General features: G+C 41.9%; 1 long non-coding RNA gene across 3 annotated transcripts; it reads right to left on the bottom strand.

The window, feature by feature from the left end:
• Positions 1-1,323: 1,323 nt before the first annotated feature.
• On the bottom strand, positions 1,324-13,937 carry Gm34572. 3 transcript variants are annotated; one of them, XR_386143.3, is made up of 4 exons: positions 12,970-13,108; positions 12,766-12,832; positions 8,551-8,765; positions 1,324-1,953 (listed from the first exon to the last, which is right to left on the bottom strand). It is a non-coding gene; the product is annotated as a predicted gene, 34572 (long non-coding RNA). The 3 variants fall into 3 exon arrangements; XR_386142.3 differs by having other exon boundaries at positions 8,129-8,765; positions 12,766-13,937; XR_386141.3 differs by having other exon boundaries at positions 12,766-13,108.
• Between the last annotated feature and the right edge of the window lie 5,341 nt (positions 13,938-19,278).

Raw genomic sequence — 19,278 nt, 5'->3', positions numbered from 1 at the left:
GTAAGGTTGAGCTAAGGCTAGAAGCCCCGGAGACCCTGAACGGATGGATGGTAGGAGCTTTGCCTGGTCCGAGCATCAGGACCCTGTCACGTGTAGCGTTAACCCTCTAAACCCCTTCCCCGCCCCCAGAGGTTTGTGACCATCAGCCACGTAGAGGCAACACCCCAAGATGAGACATCCTCTCAGACCAAGCCCAAAGGAAGCACCTACTCTCAGACCCCAACCCACTCCAAAACTATACATAAAGATTCTATCCAGAAGGAATAAATGTGTATAAAATTTTTTCTGTCATTTGAGAGCTTCTGTCATGAGAGCTTTAACACAACAGCCAGGGGAAAGAACTGCTCTCCCCAAGGGGCACCACAAGCTCCCTTGAACCTCCCCTTGCTCCCACTCAGCCAGGCAAGCTGAGTACAGCAAAGCCGGTGAGGCATCTTGGAGCAGCAGCAAGGGGGCGGGGGGGGGGGGGGGGGGAGGCAAATCCCCCTCCGTGCTCTTGCCCTTTCTCCTTCGCTTGATCCCTCCCACCTGGCCTGGCCAGAGTTTTTCATGGAAAGGTTCCGGTACACAAGCAGGCCCACAGGGTAGCAACGATGAAATAAAGATTTTTTTTTTAATAAGTAATAATTCAGGAGGATGGGAGGGGAGGCGTTAACAACCTGGAAGTTTGGGAGTGGCCCAGCCGTTGAGCCAGTTAGGGTATATTAAAAATAAGGCTATTTGTGTGTCTTTCATTCGAGAATCCAGAGGTTTTGGTGGGTGGTAGTGGGGAACACGTGCTGCTGCAGGGGAGGCAATTTGATAAGTGACTGTAAGACTCTGATGAGCCTTATCTACCAGAGACCCTCTGAGTGAACCACGCAGAGCCGGGGATTGTTGCAAAAGCAAGAGTTTATTGTTCCAGCACGCTAGGGTCATCCTGCATCCGAAGGAGAGGCAGCGACCTCAGGCAACCTGTTCAGCCAGTTTGTATGCAGTTTTCAGTGGTAGAATAGAGCAACAGCCACTAGGCACAATGTGATTGGCAGAACTGTGTGGCTTTTAAACTGATTGGTCCTTAGGGAATGAGGTGGCAAGGACTTCCCTTATCTGCAGGTGGGCAATGGTTGGCCTGTCCACCCGGTGGTCTGAGGAACTAGCCTCTCCCTTCTGGAGGGGAGGGGTCTTGTAGAATTTTCCAAAGGTCCTGAGCTGACCTCTTCAATATTAATACAACACATATGCACACACTCACACAAACCTTCATGCATTCTATACAGATATACAATCACACATACATATACATATATGCACAGGTACACACATATTTACATACATACACACACAAGCACAGACACACATGCCCAGGTACATACATGAACACACAGACACATACATTTCTATGTACCTCATTTTACTGTAAGTGAAGAATAATACTCTAAGTGAAGAATAAATACTATTTTAAGTGTTGAATGCAATCACTCAGTGGTAGAGACAGAACAAGAACAAGTGTGTTTCACTATATGCACTGGGGTCATAACCTCTGAAGATGGTGTCTGGGAAGAAAAATACTGCCTTCTAATCTAGTCTGCTCTCATCCCTAGAAGAGACGGCCTCTTCAATGGCAGCGGTAAAGCTAGCCCTTTCCCCAGGATTGAGCTTACTGTAAAGTTGTAGGGATCTGTCGTTCACACCCGCAGTTGATCAGCTTCATTTTGGAAAAAGCATGAGGAGGAGCTGTAAGGAGCAATGTGAGGTTCTGTCTGGGAAGAAAGGGTTTGCTCGTTTGTGAAAACGAGTTTCTCCAACACAGCTCAGGATCTGCCAGTCTTCGTGAGGGCCAAGGTTTCACCTTTAGGATACATTTGCCTTGCAATTTCAGCATGTACGTGGGCATAGTTTCTTATTGTGTCCTCCAAATCATCCAATGGAATTCTCCACTGTGGCCAGGTCACATGGTCCAAATCTAAGGCCCTGGAAGATTCATGAGGAGAGGATCAGCCCCACTCATTCAGCAGGCCAGAACTGAAGTTTACTTGCTATAACCCCTGACAATGATCAAGAAAATCATCTGTGTCTATAAACTGTTCTTTCCCCAGAAGGTAGTGTGGAATGCTAAAGAGGCCAGCAATCACTATGTGTCTCAGCTTCAGGTGAAATACCTTTCAAAGACTATCTTATCCGCTAAAAAGGAAGAAAAGTTTATAAAATGTTAATTATGGCTTTGACTGTCATAATTTTAGATATTTGATTAACAGCTAATGACCAGTTTGTTAGTGGAGGAGCTGCAGGCAGCTCCATCTGGGATATACAATTAGCCAGCCGGTCATTAAATCCTGGTGATGACTAATTATCCCAGGATTAAAAGCTTAAATATAAATAAAAATGGGATGGAAACTCTTTAAAGTAATGGGTTAATGTGCCCTGTCTTTCCGTGATGTACTGTATATTTCATTCTTATGAAGTGTTTCTAGAGAGGAACAGTCTGTCGCAGAAGCACTACAGGTCGGTACACAGCAGATGTGTGATCTGCCCTATGTTAGCTATTGCTTAATTTTATTGTTTAAATTTCCCTTAGCTGGATTCCCTTGAAGTCATATATTCTTTGTACCTTTGGGAAATCATTTGGAAATCTTATTTGCATTGTTGTTTTGCTGGTGGAGTTTAGGGTTTGATTTTTTTCATTTTTCCCTTTTTCTTTTCTATGCACTTTCATTTTAAAGCTGCCTTCCTTTCTTGGCTAGCTCCAGGATGGCACATACACAGACATCTTTGTTCATTATCAATATCATTACTGTCAAGTGGTATTGGCTCTGCAGAAGCTTTGTCTGTGGCAGTCTCCATAGAGCAAGACATTACTTTAGGAGTGATTTTTATTATTTCAGACTGATTTTAGGTCCCGTCACATAAATGCGAATTTATATGTCCCCTTTGATCTGCAAAGTATAAGTGAGGTGAAAGGACTTAGGATTATATTAACCTCATTTTTAAAACAGAAAGCCAAGGCAAGGAGAGGTCATACGAACTGCCTGAGGGCACCCAGCACGGTCCTGTTCAAGTCAGCATTGAGAATACATGTGGAGGGCAAAGCCGCCTGCTTTTCTGCCGTGCTGTCAGAAACACTTAAACTTGGATGACTCCTGATTCCTTCGTTTCAGTGACTGTGTGAGTAGAAAGTAGGTTTTCAACTTTACAACCTCTGAAGTTTTCAGATTTCGACCTCTTAAAATCAGAGGTCTTCATAGTGATAACTCTCAAGACTGTTTAATTAAAATCTATAATAGATCTCTGCCGTGCAGAAGCAATGCTTTAAGGTGACCTGACACACCTCTTGAGCAGCAGAAGCGTGCCGTTCTGTGCTGGGTACAGGGACTAGGGTCAGAGAATTGCATTTCTGTTAACTGATATCAATCTATGGAGGTGGACATAGAACAAATTTATGTAACAGCTATGGTGGGAATGACCAAAATTATACATCACTTTAGAATATGGAGGGCTTCTAGACGTTGAGACATCAAGATTGTTTCTTTAACCCCCAGTGGCGGTCCCTTCTCACGTCAGGGTTTTGGCGATAATCTTCTGGCCCTTTTTCACCTCCTTTCTTTCTCCATGGGAGAATTCCCCCACCCAGGGATAACTGAAGCTATGAGCCCTTTAGCTGACCTAAAATGGAAATTGGATCATTCAAATGAATTCCGTTTCCTTAAGAGATTCTGCATTCTCCCTGGAGTCTGTGACAAGTGTATGTCAAAAACATACACAGTCTATTTTCTGATTTCTTTTTCTATTGCAGGAGGGGGGGCAGTGGATTCAAGACCTAATATATAGACAGGAAAAAATACTTTGGTAAGATGGCAGTCCATCGAGGGATTAATAAGGTTAATGAAGTAAGTGCTAAATGAGTAAGCCAATCATTTTCAGTTTTCAAGCCATGCAGACAAGTTCTTGCCACTTCTGAGAAATAAACTTCGGATCTTCAAATAAGCCAATCTGTGGCACTTCACTACAGTTGGGAGAATGCTTAAGCAAGTTGTAAATTTCAAAGCTCACATTCTCTTGCTTTCTCGATTTCCCCACAGACAGCTTCTGAGGATGTGTGAACATCGAAGGGGGAGTCCAGCTGATTAACCAGTCTATTATCTGTTTTCCTGACACACCAAAAGCCCCTTACACCTTTTTGCTTGTATGCTCTACTCCAATTCTCAATAGAGCCACTTGACCATGAGTCCTCAATCCCTGTATCCTTTCCCCTGCCTGGCTGGACCATGCCCTGGGCATCCAGAACCTCGGCAGACTGTGGTTGGCTTCTGAGACCCGAACATAATAAAGGCTGTTGCTTTTGCCTGACTCTGTCATCTGTCTCTTCCTCTGACTGCACCTAACTGATATCTGGGGACAGAGAGCAGAGAGAACTCTGATGTATTCTTCTCTTTGTTGATAGGAAGGAGCCCAGCCTTCTGGGTTAGTGATACTGATTGAACCCTCAAAACAGGAAAAAAACACCTTTTACGTTGTAACTTTGCTTAACTAAGAGGCTTATTAAATGAGTTGCTATCAGGTAATTCTGACTGTATCTAATCTAAACATTTATTTTTGAAGCTTTTACCTTAGAACAAAATTAAAGTATAGTTAAATTGAATCTGAGGGTTTTTTTTAATGGGAACCTATTTTTGTTATGATCAACTTCATTGTTTGCATTGTTATGATTTTGGACTCCTAGTTATACACAGTCTCACCTGGTGAGATGGAAAGGCTCTGACGTCATGAAATGAAATGTGGGCAGTAAAAAGACAAGACAATAAATGACCCACAGGGAATGTAGTTTTGACACCAACGAGATGATGCAACTCCAGCCTACTAAAGCCTTCTGAGGTAGAGGGAAAATGACCCAAAAACTTTACCAAAAATTGAACTACAGAAACAGCCATAGAAACTGAAATATCAGTAGTCACCAGCCAGCAAAACAGATATCAACTGTGCTAATAAGATAAATAAAAATCATAAAAAGCTGTCACAAGCACACATTTAATGAACATACAGAGTAGATATTGTAAGAGAATCTGTGTTCACTCAGATAAATGTGAGCACTTTCATTTATTTCTGGTAGGACGGAAAGTATAATTCTAATCCCAGTATTCCAAAGTTTATCCACAAAAGCACGTACAGGCACATAAGCAAGACATTACTTTCTACCTTATTGTAAAAGCAATGACCTGAGATCCAGGCAAGTATTCACAATGTGAGACTAATCCAGGACAGTATGGTGCAGGCACAATGCAGACTATGGTGCTGCTATAGAAAGGTCTGGCAACTATGTGTGCATATTATTATGGAGTGATAGTGATATACAAGAAATAGATTAACTTGAAAATGTACTTGTATAAGTATGTAATATATAACACATCTATAATCTATATGCATATCTAATATATGTATGTATGTATGTATGTATGTATGTATAAAGCGTAATCTTCACACCATTTCAGATTCCCATCATATTTTATTGGTTACTTATAAAAGTGCAAGAGTACTTAACTGGACATACTGAGAAAGAAGCCAATTTCTTTAGATATACCTTGATAATTTTTATTTTATGATTAAAATATGCAAATTCCCCTCTTAGTACAAAACCTATGTTTAAAAACTAATCCTTAAATCTGAATGAAGTAGAGTGTGTATCCACTGGTATAGTGGTCGAGGGGTAAATATTCACCCCAACCTACACTGCAGTATTCTCACCCTGTATCCACATTGGGATGCATCTTATAGGTGAAACAGCCATCAAATCCGAGGTTAGACTGTCTACAGGGATCTTACTTTCACTCTGAGATTATTAGTGTAATATAGGATGATGCTGGGGATTGTTATGAAAACAGTAAAAGGTCAAATGGGCCAACTGGCAAAAAGTATTTTAAAACTTCAGTCTTCTTAGATTTGAAATGCTGCATTTCAAATTGCAAAAATATTGTAAAATCACTGTGAGAATACCACCAAATCTCCCCTTCTCCCCCCAAATACTAACATAGACAACTTACACTGTCCCAGTACATGTTTGGTTTCCAGGATGCCAGCTCTAAATGTCCTCCCCCAACTAAATGAACTTAATAATCTTAGGAACGATGGTGATTTTAACTCCGAAGCAAGAAGTGTACCCCGTACATGAATCAGGATTTGTCACTGAAACTCAAGTATCCACAACTAGGATAAAAACGGTACTGTGAAAAACAACCAACTAAGGAATCTGTCCACTGTAACTGTACCTAAGGGGACACAAAGAATAACCAATTCCAAATGGATAAAAAGTGGTATTTCAAGCACGTGGGGCCAAGAAGCAAGCAAGTGTAATTATTTCAATATCCAATAAAGGAGATTTCAAAATCAATGGGAAGAGATAGGGAAAGACAATGCATACACACTAAAGGAAAAACCTACCCAAAAGTGTGGCTATTGTACAGAGGAGAGAAAGGCTTGACTCTCCACCTATATCATGTAGAATAATGGAATATTCCTTCAGAATAGTTCTGAGATCTGTGCTACATTATAGCATTTATATAAGGTGCTAACATGGTAGCTTATAGTCAACATTCAGTCACTAGCAATTAATAATAGGTGCACAGGTGTTTCAGGAAATATGAAATGAAAAAGTTACACACACACACACTTAATTAAGTGCCTGCATATATTGAGAGGGAGATGGAGTGGGTTGTGTACTATACCAACCAAGCAAAATTTAACTTGTCTTCAGGGCAGAGATCTCGATAGAACTTGACTGTCTTCCATAACTTACAGTTTGGCATTTGTAAGCCTTCACTTTCACTATACCTGATGAACATTAAAAATGCAGCAAGGGTTATTTAAATGCCATGGCTAGTTCAGTAGTTCAATTTTCTGATGTAAAATAGTAAACATGGCAGATGCCAAGTATGGATATATATATGGATATATATATATATATATGTATCCCCCTGTGAACGGGGTCTCCTTGCCAGAGCAGATACTTTTAGTATGTTACGTTACTTTTCATGAGTTACTAGGCATGCTGACTTGTGTTCCATAATGCTACCTCTTGTGCTGTATTGTTAGAAGTACTATAAAAGATAATAAGCCAATTGGCCTCTAAAAAGTAAGGCTGTAGGAACTTAACTGTTACTTTAAAAGTGCAGTCTTACATAAGGCCTCACTCTACAGCCCCTGCTAATTAGTGCTCAGGATGGACTCTGATCCTGATCAATCCCTGTGGTTTTAGGTCACTGTCTTTTGATCTCATTTGTAAATGGAATCAGTGCAGAGTGTTAAAGTACATCCATGCTTGTTTCTTATGAATATGGTCATCTATCTCCAATATCAGATATTCCAGCCCTGTAGCATCTCAAAGGAAGAAAGCTCATCAATAATCTAGCCAAGCCAAAAGAGGGTGGTGGCTCCTTTAAGGTTACAAGGCATGTGTTTGGGAAATTAGGATAGGATCCAGGTCTCCTGTCTGCATTGCACATTGCCTTTTCCACTAGCTAAAGCTTCCCCTCACTCAGTAGAAATCCACACCATAGCCCTGGTTCACCAAATAACAGTCAGGGTAAGAGCAGCACACATTAGCTCTAGAACCCTCCTCACCACTCCAGGACTGCGCCCAACCCACCGTGCTAGTGAGAGACTCAAGAAGGATTACAGAAGTAAGTTGGGGTTCTGTGAGGTAAGTTGACAGTTTTGTGACACCTTATTTGTGTACAAAGTTAAACGCACCAGGAAGTGAACCTAGATGGGAAAGGTTGACTTGGCAGGGTTGGCTGTGATTTTACAAAATAATTACTACTGTCACTGTAGGCTAGGACTTGACTATGGAAAAATCAAGAGTTTCTGTCTAGAATGCATTGTGACCTTTCGAATGGACCTTCCATGTTTTCATGTCATATCATATCATATCTTATCATATCAGATACCCTACTATGTCAACCCAAATAAAAAAGAAATTATAATTTTCTTTTTCACCTCCTAGAAACTTCTATACAATTCTTGAGGTCAAATAAAAAGCAGGTTGATACTCAAATCTCTGGTCCAGACCTGGGCCAAGTACAGGCAGGTACCTATAAATGAGTCAGAGCCATTTTCTGATCCTAGTCAAATATTTCAACTGTGAGTCTGAAAGACTTACAGCGGGGTAAGAAGCAAGCAGGCCAAATGTGCTGACTCCCAAACAAAAGGACAGAGAAGACACAGATAAGGACCTGATTCCTTCTTTCTTTCCAACATTTTTCCAGCAGCACCAGATCCACCTCACATCTTTCCAGCACTTCTCCAGGATAACCAGTTCCTCTTCTCATCTTTCCAGAATGTCTTTTAGCCCCAAAGATGCTCACTCTGTAAATTCTACAAAGAATCTGTCCTTAGTAACTCCTTGCCATGGGCCAAGTGATCCAAGTGGTAAATGATCCTAGAACAAAAGAACTGGGTAGAGTTGGCCCAGTCCCTGCCGAAATTTCTCATAAGCCTGCATGCTTGCCAGGGGACAGTTCTGCCTTGCCCTCCATGGGCTAGCTCCACCAGACAAAGGTTTTTATTAATTCTGCAACTCACCAAGAAGAAGCATGGAGGTAGTAATTGCTGTACATGCTTACAAACACATCTGCAAAGGTCTGGACAAGTTTTGGGAGGAGATGTGGTCGAACCAGGATCAAAACATGTAGCTACTATTAGGATATGCATGAAACTGAACCACATTCTCCAATACATCTTTATAAAGATCACCCTTTTATCTGTTTTCCATTCACATTCTCAAGTGATTCATAGACCTGTGGAGAGGAAGAGAGGGTCATTATTATTTCTTTTCTTTTGAAACACCAAAGGACATGTTGATGTGCCTGGCATGGTCCACGGCTTCACTGATTCTCTCAACTCTACAAGGAAATATAACCAAAATAACACTAACTATCCCCACATACCTGGGTTTGAGATTACAATGTAATTACAATATCCTTCCATTCCATTTCCTCCCTCCTAATCTTAGGATAAGCCCCTCCTCATCCACTCTCCTTCAAATTCATGACCTCTTTTTTTTTTAAACTAATTGTCATTGTATGCATATATGTACACACACACACAAACACACACACACACACTCACACATATGTATGTTTTCAGGGCTAACTGGCACTGAACCACCAATTATTATGTTCCTCCCTTCTGTACCCAGCTTTTCTCAGTTGCCTATAGTTGTATAGGATTGAAGTTTCATGTGTTTTTCCTCTTCCAGTTTGGTATGTCTATTGGCATCCTCTTGGTTCATCTCATGTTTGCCCATTAGTATTATAGGTGAAACTTTCTGAATGTAGCTTCTGGTGTTACTAGGAGACACAAACTCACCTAAAGTTTCTTGATCCTCTGGCTCTTACAATCTTTCTACTCCCTCTTTGGAAATGTTCCCCGAGCTTTGGGTGTGGGAGTATTTTGTAGATGTTGCTGTGACCAGGTTCTACAACTCGGAATTCTGATTGGTTTTAGCTTTCTGTAGTGGTCCCCATTTGTTCCAAAGAAAATGTCCTTGACAAAGGGAAAAGCTATGCTTCTCTGTGAGTATAAGGCAAATGTTTACAGATTGTTGTTAGGGTATTATGCTGGCTTAGTAAATAAGAGGTTGCAGCTTCTCCTCCAATATTCATGATTTCACTAGCACTAAGTAATTAGCCAGATTCTAATATTAGGCAGTGTTTCCCTCTGACTAGCAAGTCCTTAAGTCCAATTAAAGAGCTGTTGGTTACCACCAAGATATGTATACCACTACTATACCCATAAGGTTATTGTATGCCCTGTTTTTACCATTTAAAAAATCAAGAGGCACAGCTTTCTCATATTAAATGTTCCCAGAATCTATATAGTGCTTGTAGTGGTTCGAATGAAAATGGCCACTATAGGCTCACAGGGAGTGGCACTATTAGAGGTATGGCTTTGTTTGAATAGGTGTAGCCTTATTGGAGGAAGTGTGTTACTGGAGGAAAGGCTTTGAGGTTTCAGAAGCTCAAGTCAGGCCCAGTGTCACCCTCTCTTCCTGCTACCTGCAATCTGCATGTAGAACTCCAAGCTACCTCTCCAGTACCTTGTCTGCCTGTGTGCCATACTTCCCACCATGAAGATAATGGACTAAATCTCTGAACTGTAAGCCAGCCCCAATTGAATGGTTTCCTTTATAAGACTTGCCATGGTCATGGTGTCTCTTCACAGCAATAGAAGTCTAGCTAAGTGGTATTCTGGATAATATAAAAAGAATACCCCACTGTAATACACAAAGGCCAATGCACTAGTTAGCTATGGGGAGAGAGAAATTTGGAGGAGGAATCAGAGGTCAACATAGAATGCAGAGATGGAGAATGAAGACAGGCAGAAAGGCTGAGAGAACATTCTAAACACAGATCATAGCTTGAGCAAAGATACAGTAGTAGATTTTAGCATTAGTGTTATATAAGACCACTTAGCTGCAAAGATCAAAACTCATCAGACTTTTCTTACATGTGTTTGCAGGGAAATTCAAGCATGAAACCGTCAATGTAATAATAAAGTGTAGGATCAAAACCCTACCAACTGATACTACACCTGATTCTCTCTTTCTTTCTCTCTCATATACATACACATAAATTCATACACACACATACATATACACATATATACTCAAAGCACATATGTATGTGTTTGTTCTCACATTTAAGAGACTGAGCACAATAAGACAGGCTAAGTGGAACTAAGAATTCCTATAGAGCAGCATAGACAATTGATTGTTTCTAGGTCAATCATCAAATGAGGATTTGGAGTCCCTTCAGGTCGATGTAATTCTCTCATTAAGATGACTGAAATAACCAGGCCACGCAACAGTCAATATGGTTATTCCATCCATCTTAATGACCCAGTCAGATCAACTCGGGATATGTTCAGCACCAGAGGGGAAACTCATATGAGAACATAGCAGCAGATTTGTTGAGCTTGCCTGATTTAAGCACGAGCTAAGACATAGAAAAATCACTGTTTGCAGACAGCATTACTGAGATTTTATTTCACAGAAGCAGGAAGAGAACAGAGCAATTCAGAGAGCATGCACAAAAGTAGGAATGAACAACAACAACAAAAAAAAAAAAAAAAAAAAAAAAAAAAAAAAAAAACACCAGAAGAATCCTTGGTCAATTCTAGTTCACTGCTACATGGAAAGGTGGGGCTGGAGAAATGGCTTAGTGAAGGGCTCATTGAAAAGCTGAAGAACCTGAGCTTTGTCCCCAGAACCCATGTAAAAATCCATGAGGCCATGACATTGAAAGAGAGCAGATGAGATTGGGGGAGTAAGATATGAGGGGTTGCAGGGAACGGCAGAAAGGGAGAAACATCGTGATTAGATCAATCTCCAAAATAGAAAAATGTCATGTGTGGGAATACAGGCTTGTAATCCCAGCCTGGGGAGGCAGTGGATCTGGGTGTTCACTGGCAAGATAACCAAGCTTAATTGGTGAGTCCAGGTCCCAGCACCTCTGTCTCAAAAACTCAAGGTGAACAGCTGTTTGGGAATAATAACTGAGGTTAACCTATGGCTTCCAGATGCACGAACTCACACAAACACACACACACACAATCACACACTCACTTTCGTATGCATACACATACACATACACAAGAAAAGAAGAAAGACAGGAGAAGGAAGTTCTAAGTGACAAGACAGGTAGCACAGGCAGGTCAAGTGTATGCTGCCTCAGACTGTGACCAACTCAGGCTCTTACTGTGCAGACGAATTTCATCAAGGATTAACTCTGACGACAGTATCTACGATGGAAGTCATAGTTGCTGCAAGGACAGTAATGTAGTCATCTGACAAGAGGAGACAGCAATAACCATGAAAGATTGATGGACAAAGATGATGAAGCAGAAGTCTGGGGCAGCTTCTGTTAGTGAATATGAAGTGGGAATTAGGGGAAAGCAGACTGGTGAAGCCTTGCTAATGCAGGATGACTGGAAATACAGAAAGGAAAAGCAGAGAGCATCCCTGGGGACAGTCCATCAGAGAAAGGATGTCTTCTGAGTCTATTGCAAAGAGGCAGCAGTCGGCTTGGCACAGAGCAAGAGGTAAGAAGCCTTCCCACTCTGGGGATCTCGCTGTCATAAGGAACCAGACCCAAAGCTTAGTGTCACCAGGACAAGTTAGAGATACAGGAAGAACAGATAAAGACACAATCCAGACCACAATGTTTTTACCATAAAATACAGAGTACAGGTTCCTGGATACCTCAGGAAGTAAAGCTGATTGTTTTTGTTTGGTTTTGTTTTAAATATCCTTCTCACTTTTAGCATGTGTATCCCATAAAATACAGAAGAGTTTGGCAAAGCACCCTGGTGTGACAGGCCCAAGTATATCCTCTCATCGGAACTGTGAAATGAATAAAGCTTTGGTTTAGTTCCTGGGCATAGGGGGTGACAGGGAAAGTTCAAAGATTTGGGTTCTGCCTCTTCCTCATGTCTTGACCACCTCTGTTTCCAGATGCCTCAGCTCCATGCTAACATATATAATAGTTTGTTTTTTTTCCCCCCAGCGGCCCCCAATTTACATTAAATATGCCTAGACTGTGCCTCCTTCCTTGAGTGCCTTCTCCTCTCAGTGGAAATACGACCGAATAGTTAGAACCGCAGTGTGTACACTAGGTACTGTGCTAAATTATAAACAACTGCAAATGACAAAATTTCAGTCATATAGAAAAAGGCTATTTTTCTTCTCCTTTATTATAAGATGCCTATGTAGCAACCCACTGGCCCAAACCAACTTACCATCTTGCTGCTAGCTTCCTTTCGAATTAGCATCTCAAGGTCTATCTGGCAGAGAAAGAGGAGTGTCCTGCATGGGCATTAAAAGCTTAGGTCAGAAAGTAGGGTGACATCTGTGTTCACAGCCCTTTACCATCACGGGAATCACTGGATCCACTAAGCTGGAATAGCCATAGGGAAGCCTCACTCTTCAAATGTAAGACCCACCTTCAGACGTGAGCCCGCAGCATGCATCCCAGCATCCTTATCGCTTACATGCTCCCAGAGGTCCCTTGCCCTCCCCTTCCCCCAGCTTTCTACTTCTCCTGTGGTGACTGATAAGTGTCATTGCTCGTTAGCTCTCAGATTTGACAGAGCTGCTGCTGCTGCTGCTGCTGCTGCTGTGCCCTTCCCTGATTTGAAAGCACTCTGAGCACTCCTGATTGGAAAGACGATGATCCAGCCTGCTTAGGCATTAAAATCTCCTTGGAGAGCTTATAAAGCAGGCATGCTGAAGATACACCCTAGAGGTTCTGATTTCACCGGGTCCCAGAGCCTGGGACATCTCAACAGAGTCTTTTACATATGCAGGGTGGCTTGTTCTGAGGAATACAGCTTAACTACAGTGTGTGTGTGTGTGTGTGTGTGTGTGTGTGTGTGTGTGTGTGTGCGCGCGCGTGTGCGTGTGTATCAAAGGATGCACCACGCTACAAGTGAGAGACCAAGTTCAGTATCACATAGTGATGTAGTGGCACGTCAGAATCAAACACCAGCTGTCTCAATCCCAGGTACTCTTATTTCCCTTAAAGGGCACAAATAAGGAACAGTATTCTTAAGGCTGTGATTTTCTCATCCTTTTGCCCAAACTAGATCTGCTTCTTTCCTGAGAGTCCAGGTTAGCAGTACAGCAGTTGCTGCTTTTGGCAAAGACAAGTGGATGCAGTTCTAATCTCAGATCACAAACTAAGACCAACCGGAGGTGAGCACATGGAGAAAGTCCCTGGGAGCCCTCCCTCTTCCTGCCATCCTCACCCTCCATCTTTAGAGCTTTGTTTGTGCTCCCAAATTCCTCCCTGGGAGAAGCCCTCCACCCCTGAAGAAGGATCCCTTTCTGAAATAAAGAAAAGATGATAAACAGAGTCACTGCCAGGTGTCCCTGGTCGCTGACAACTCCCAGGCTTCCTTCAGGCAGTTCTAGAGGAATATCATTTTTTAAAATAAGCAAAGAAGAAAGAAAGCTCAGCTCCCCAGCTCTAGGGCTTTGTGTGCTGGGCCTGCTCCCATCCCCAGCACAAAGAGATGTTCGGCTCCCAGCCACGGAATTTTACTGAATTCATCAACTATAAGTAAAAATAAATAAATAAGAGCTGATCTGTCACCCTTTTCAGATTTATGCTGATTTCACAGCCTTCTGATACACAGGCCCTGCTCTGATGATGGCCTCAGGCCTGACATCTTGGTGAACAACTGAGAAACAGCGCCATCTGCTGGCCAGAGAGCCCAAGTGAGTGGAAATTTCCAACGTTTTCAGCCTTTGCAAGAGAGCAAGCGGTCTGTCTGGTTGACATTCTCTGCAAATCATTCAGTTCCTTTCACCAAATCGCCTACAACTTCTGACGTGGAATTAGGCTGTGTCTTATGCATCTACATGGACAGGTTAAAGAGAACAGGTTTGCTGATTGCTTTTTGTGGCTCCTGTCTTTTCTTGAAGTTTTTAGATTCGGTAACCACATGTCAAATTTATAGCTGGAACCTTGGCTCCTGTTATTTTCCTGTTATATAAGTATCTCAAGAGGAAACCTCAGAGAGATGGAGGAGAAAGGACCTGAAGAAATCCTCATTCTGGTTGCCTGAGGCTCTGGGGATTTGGCTTTGGTGCTTAGACATAGGAATCCATTGTGTTGGGAGTTGTTTTCATCCGAGCTAGATGAATACATGAGGCATATCATAAAGAATGCTAAGTCTGAAAGAGGAAACTGCTAGGTTTTGATAAGGCTGGAGTGTATATAAGTGATGAAGGCCATCCTAGGACCTCTGTGTTCCTCTTACTTCCTGTGAAGCATCCCTAGAGATAGCTCTATGCTTTCTGTTTCCTACAGCTTCAGTTAAATAGGCCCTAGGGACAGTTTTCCCCCTTGGACCTGAGGATGAAGATGTGGAAAACAGGAAATGAACAGGAGAACAGCAGCCACCAGTTGTTAGTGTCAGGCTGTCCAGGGACTCTCCTCTTTGCTAGTCAACAAAAACTCAATGTAAAAAAACAAGAGGACGGCTCACTCGGGATGTGAATGAGGTGCCAAATGTGGCATGTTCCTTCGACAGATAGGATCAGCTATTAGTCTTTCCCAGTACATAGATTCTCTGGGGGGGAAAGAATAATATCCTCTAGATTTCCAAGCAGTCAGAGTAAAAAGAAAACATAAAAATAATTGCAGATAGCAAATCCAGGTTCCTGTAAGACAGGCAAATCTGCTTGAGGTCATGCCGTCCACAAGGGGCACAATTGAGTCCTCAATCTTGTAGACAAGATTTCTCAAGATAACCTGGTTCTTGCCACGGAACAGGATAAGGCACCTGCCACAAGGAAGTTCTTTTCACTGATTGCTGTGACACGTACCACACTTCTATCATGCCATCACCTTCTATAGCAGAGTCAACAATTTGTTTCAGTGACTCACACAGCTGGCACTGAATGGAGAACTACTCTTGTGGTGTTCAGTTAAGGAAAAGCACATGAGGGAGTGTGTGCACTACAGTCAGTGGCTGTATGGGACAGTGCACAGAAAGAAGGATGCCAGAGACAGGATTCGTGGCTTTGTGTTAAAGAGCCAGGGAGGAATGCATGTGTCTCCATGGGAAACAGAAATATAATACATTTTGTGAGTAGACTTGGGAGGTGGGTGGTAGTGGGAACAAGAGAGATCAGGTTGTGGGATGTGGTGGAGGGAGAGAGTATGGAGAGAAACAACTGGAATTGAAGACCATCGGAGAGGTCGTGTTGTGAAAATCTAGTGCAACAGAAACTCCCAAGATTCTATGAGGGTGACCCTAATGAGGACTTGGAGGTAATGGAAGATTTGGAGCCTGAACAAGCCATCCTCCTAAACCAGATAAGGCTTCCAGTGGTGGGACTGGGACACCAAGCAAGGCACAAAACCTTCGATCTACAATCTATCCCACCTGCAAGATGTGATGAGCAATGGAGTCATAGAACTTGTGGGAGTGGCCAACCAGTGACTGGTTCAATTTAAGCCACAGGTCACAAGAGAGAACCCATACTGGGTACTGTCTGAATGGCGAGGAACCAAAGGCTAGATAGACCTCAAACCTAGCATAGGAAAAAAGAAATTAATAAAATGATTCATAGTGATATTGTGCTAAACTCAGAGATTGGTGCCTACCCCAGTCTTTAACAGAGACACTTCCTCAGGCAGCTAACGGGAGAAGATATAAAAATCCATAGCCAAACATTAGGTGGAGTTTGGGAAACACCTCAGAAGAGGGGAGGAAGGGCTATAGGAGCCAGAGGGGTCAAAGTCACACAATCAGCTAAGTAGAGGTCACAGAGGCTGACGTGGCAGTCATGGGACCTGCATGCAGCTGTACTAGGTATTCTGTATACATTTATGGTTGTTAGCTTGTTGTCTTTGTTGGACTCCTAACAGTGGAAGTTGGGGTGTCTCTGACTCTTTTGTCTGCTCTTAGGACCCTTCTCTTCCTACTGGGTTGCCTCCCCGGGTTAGATGTAAGATTTTTGTGCCTAGTTTTATGGTATCTTGTTTTGATATATTGGTTTGATATCCCTGAGAGGCCTGCTCATTTCTGAAGGGAAACACAGGCAGAGGAGATCTAGTGGAGATTGTGTGTGTCGTGGTGGGGGTTGGAGGGGGTGGGAGTTGTGGCAGAAGGAACTGCAGTTGAAATGTATTGAAAACCAAAAATAAAAATTATTGGAAAACTGCAAAACATAAAACGGGACAGGAAAATTAATCAACTTCTTGTAGTATCAGTAATAGGCATAAAATGAGGCAAATAAATCATTTTGAAAGTGTGTGATTCAAGTAAATCAATCAAATGAGTGGCATAAGCCAGATGTTGACACTGGGTGTCTTCCTCACTATCTTTTAGATGTTAGCCCTGACTTTGAGGGAAAGTCTTGAAACTTGACAGTTAGAGCCCTGTCTTTTCTAGAACAAATTCTTGGTCTTGCTCTTGGTCATCAAACGCCTCTCCATTCCCACACACTTCATTTCAGTGGTTCCCCATTTTTCCTTCCCTCAGCTGCTCTTTGAGAACCTTCCTTCACCCGTCCTTCCTGGGAATCTGTGGGCCATCGAGACACTTGCAACCCTAAGGTAAAGTCTTTGTGATTGATGCGATTGCAGTTATAATTTTCTCTGGAGTCTGTTTCTTTATTTGAGGTTCACATGCCTCATGAAAGAAAACACTTTTTTCATGTTATACAATGGAAGTGATTTGAGGTTGGCTTCAGCACACCTTTTGAGCAACATGCTTAAAAATTGACACGTCTCTCAATATGACTCTAAACTGTAGAATTTTTTAAAACTAAATTAATAGGCTGTCCTTGAGTGTTTCAAGATTTAAATTCTGTTTGGGGCTAACAGGGTCCTGAGACTGATGCTTCTAATTGATGGTTTAGTTTAACAAGCTGACCCTAATTTCTTGGCTTTGAAATGTTAACAGGAGACAGCAGTAGCTGCCCCTGTAGTACATTTGAAACAGAGCTGACACTGCAGTAGGCTATTTCAGTCAATCTCAAATTCTGGTCTGACTCTGTGATGTAGTGTGTTCATGGAAGCTGTTTTATGCCCCTGTTGTTTTAGAAGCATTTCCTCCCTTCCCTCTGAAAAAGGTTAATGTGTATCTCTTCACCTTTTGATCTTATGATGCCCAAGGCTTCTAGGACTTTATGAGTTCCAGATAAAGTTGTAGAAGCCATCCCCTGCAACATCAGTGTGATTTGTGTGCCATTAACAGCCCTGTTGTTCCATGAACCTCAATTTCCTTCAAAATAGGAGAGTATCAAACCCACTGTTTCATATTGAAAAGGAAGATAAACTCCACCCGGCTTTGGGCTTCTGTACTGCAGTCATTAATGCTGGCTTCAGAGTCACAGTTTCCTCGGTCACCAGCTCCCAGGAGCTGAGGTTATAGAGTTGACAGATGTGTCCCAGGTCGTCATGGTCACAGTCACAGAGCACTTTCCCCAATAACAGCAAAAAATACAATGTTATGGACGTGGTATTAAAGTCTTGAGTGGATACATTTATCAGCAACAAAGAGGCTTGCTACGAGAGAGAGACAGAGAGACAGAGAGAGACAGACAGAGAGACAGAGAGACAGAGAGACAGAGAAACAGGGAGAGAGAGAGAGAGAGAGCCAGAGAGAGAGAGAGACAGAGACAGGGAGAGAGAGAAGAGAATCTGGTTCAGTTTTTCTAACAGAATTTTATTTGTATTTCTACTTCCCAAAACAATGATAAGAACAACAGCAACCAAAAAAAAAAAAAATCACCAAATTCATGGAGAAAAAGAGTTGCTTTGCTCCAAAGAGTGGTAAAGTTAGTGTTTCTCAAAAGTGTTATTCCCCCTTCAGGTTAGTACCAGAAAGAACTACAGAAAAACTTAAAAATAACAACAACAACAACAACAACAACAAAAACCCAACAACAAAGAAAAAAAAGTGTTTAAAGTCAGCTCAAAAGAGTAAATTTTAATATGGTTGATAAAAATTAGAGGTGATGCTCTTTGTTGTTGTTGTTTGTAAAGCATGGACTCATGTAGCTCAGAAAGTCCTCAAAGTTGCTATATAACCAGTGATAACCTTAAACTTCTGACCCACATGCCTCTGCCTCCAAACTTGTTTTTCATGTGGTGCTAGCGACTGAACCTAGGACTTTATGCATACTACACAAGTACTTTAAAACATTCCTACCCCACCCTAAAGATTATGTTTTAATTGATATGTAGCTTTCCCTTACTAAACCAGTGCTCACATTGCTGAAAGAGCTGATTTGCAGAATAAGCCTGAACCAACAACTCATTTTGGACAAGTTATCCACATCAGGTTCTAACTCCATTACCCAGGGTCGAGGAGCATCTTGATTGAACCCTAATTAATTAACCAGCCCTTAGTCCTGTGAAAGGTTTACCATCTACAACTGGTTTCATGTTAGCATTGCTGGCTCTGTCCCAACAGTCAAGCATCTAAAGTCTGGTCTTATTTGGTACAAGTTGATCGATGTTCCATGTTCTCTGCTTTGGGGAATCATCCCTTTCATGGAGAGATTTTCAGAAGGAAAAATTCTGAGATAAGGTGAGAAAAATCCAGCAGTATTTAGCAGTGAATTTGAAACTGTAATAAAATTAAGGTGAACATCAGAAAATAGATATGTCTGTAGGCAGTTTAGTTTAGATCCGGTTATTAAAATGTCTTAAATAAATTCCCAATCTCTCATCACCCAACTCAAATGCAGGCTCTTTTATAGTCACTTGGGAAACCTTTTTCCATAAAGAA

The sequence above is a fragment of the Mus musculus genome, chromosome 18 (assembly GCF_000001635.26).
Source record: "Mus musculus strain C57BL/6J chromosome 18, GRCm38.p6 C57BL/6J".
Classification (NCBI taxonomy): domain Eukaryota; kingdom Metazoa; phylum Chordata; class Mammalia; order Rodentia; family Muridae; genus Mus; species Mus musculus.
The sequence above is the reverse complement of the archived record's forward strand: the minus strand, read 5'-3'. Positions and strand labels throughout refer to the sequence as shown.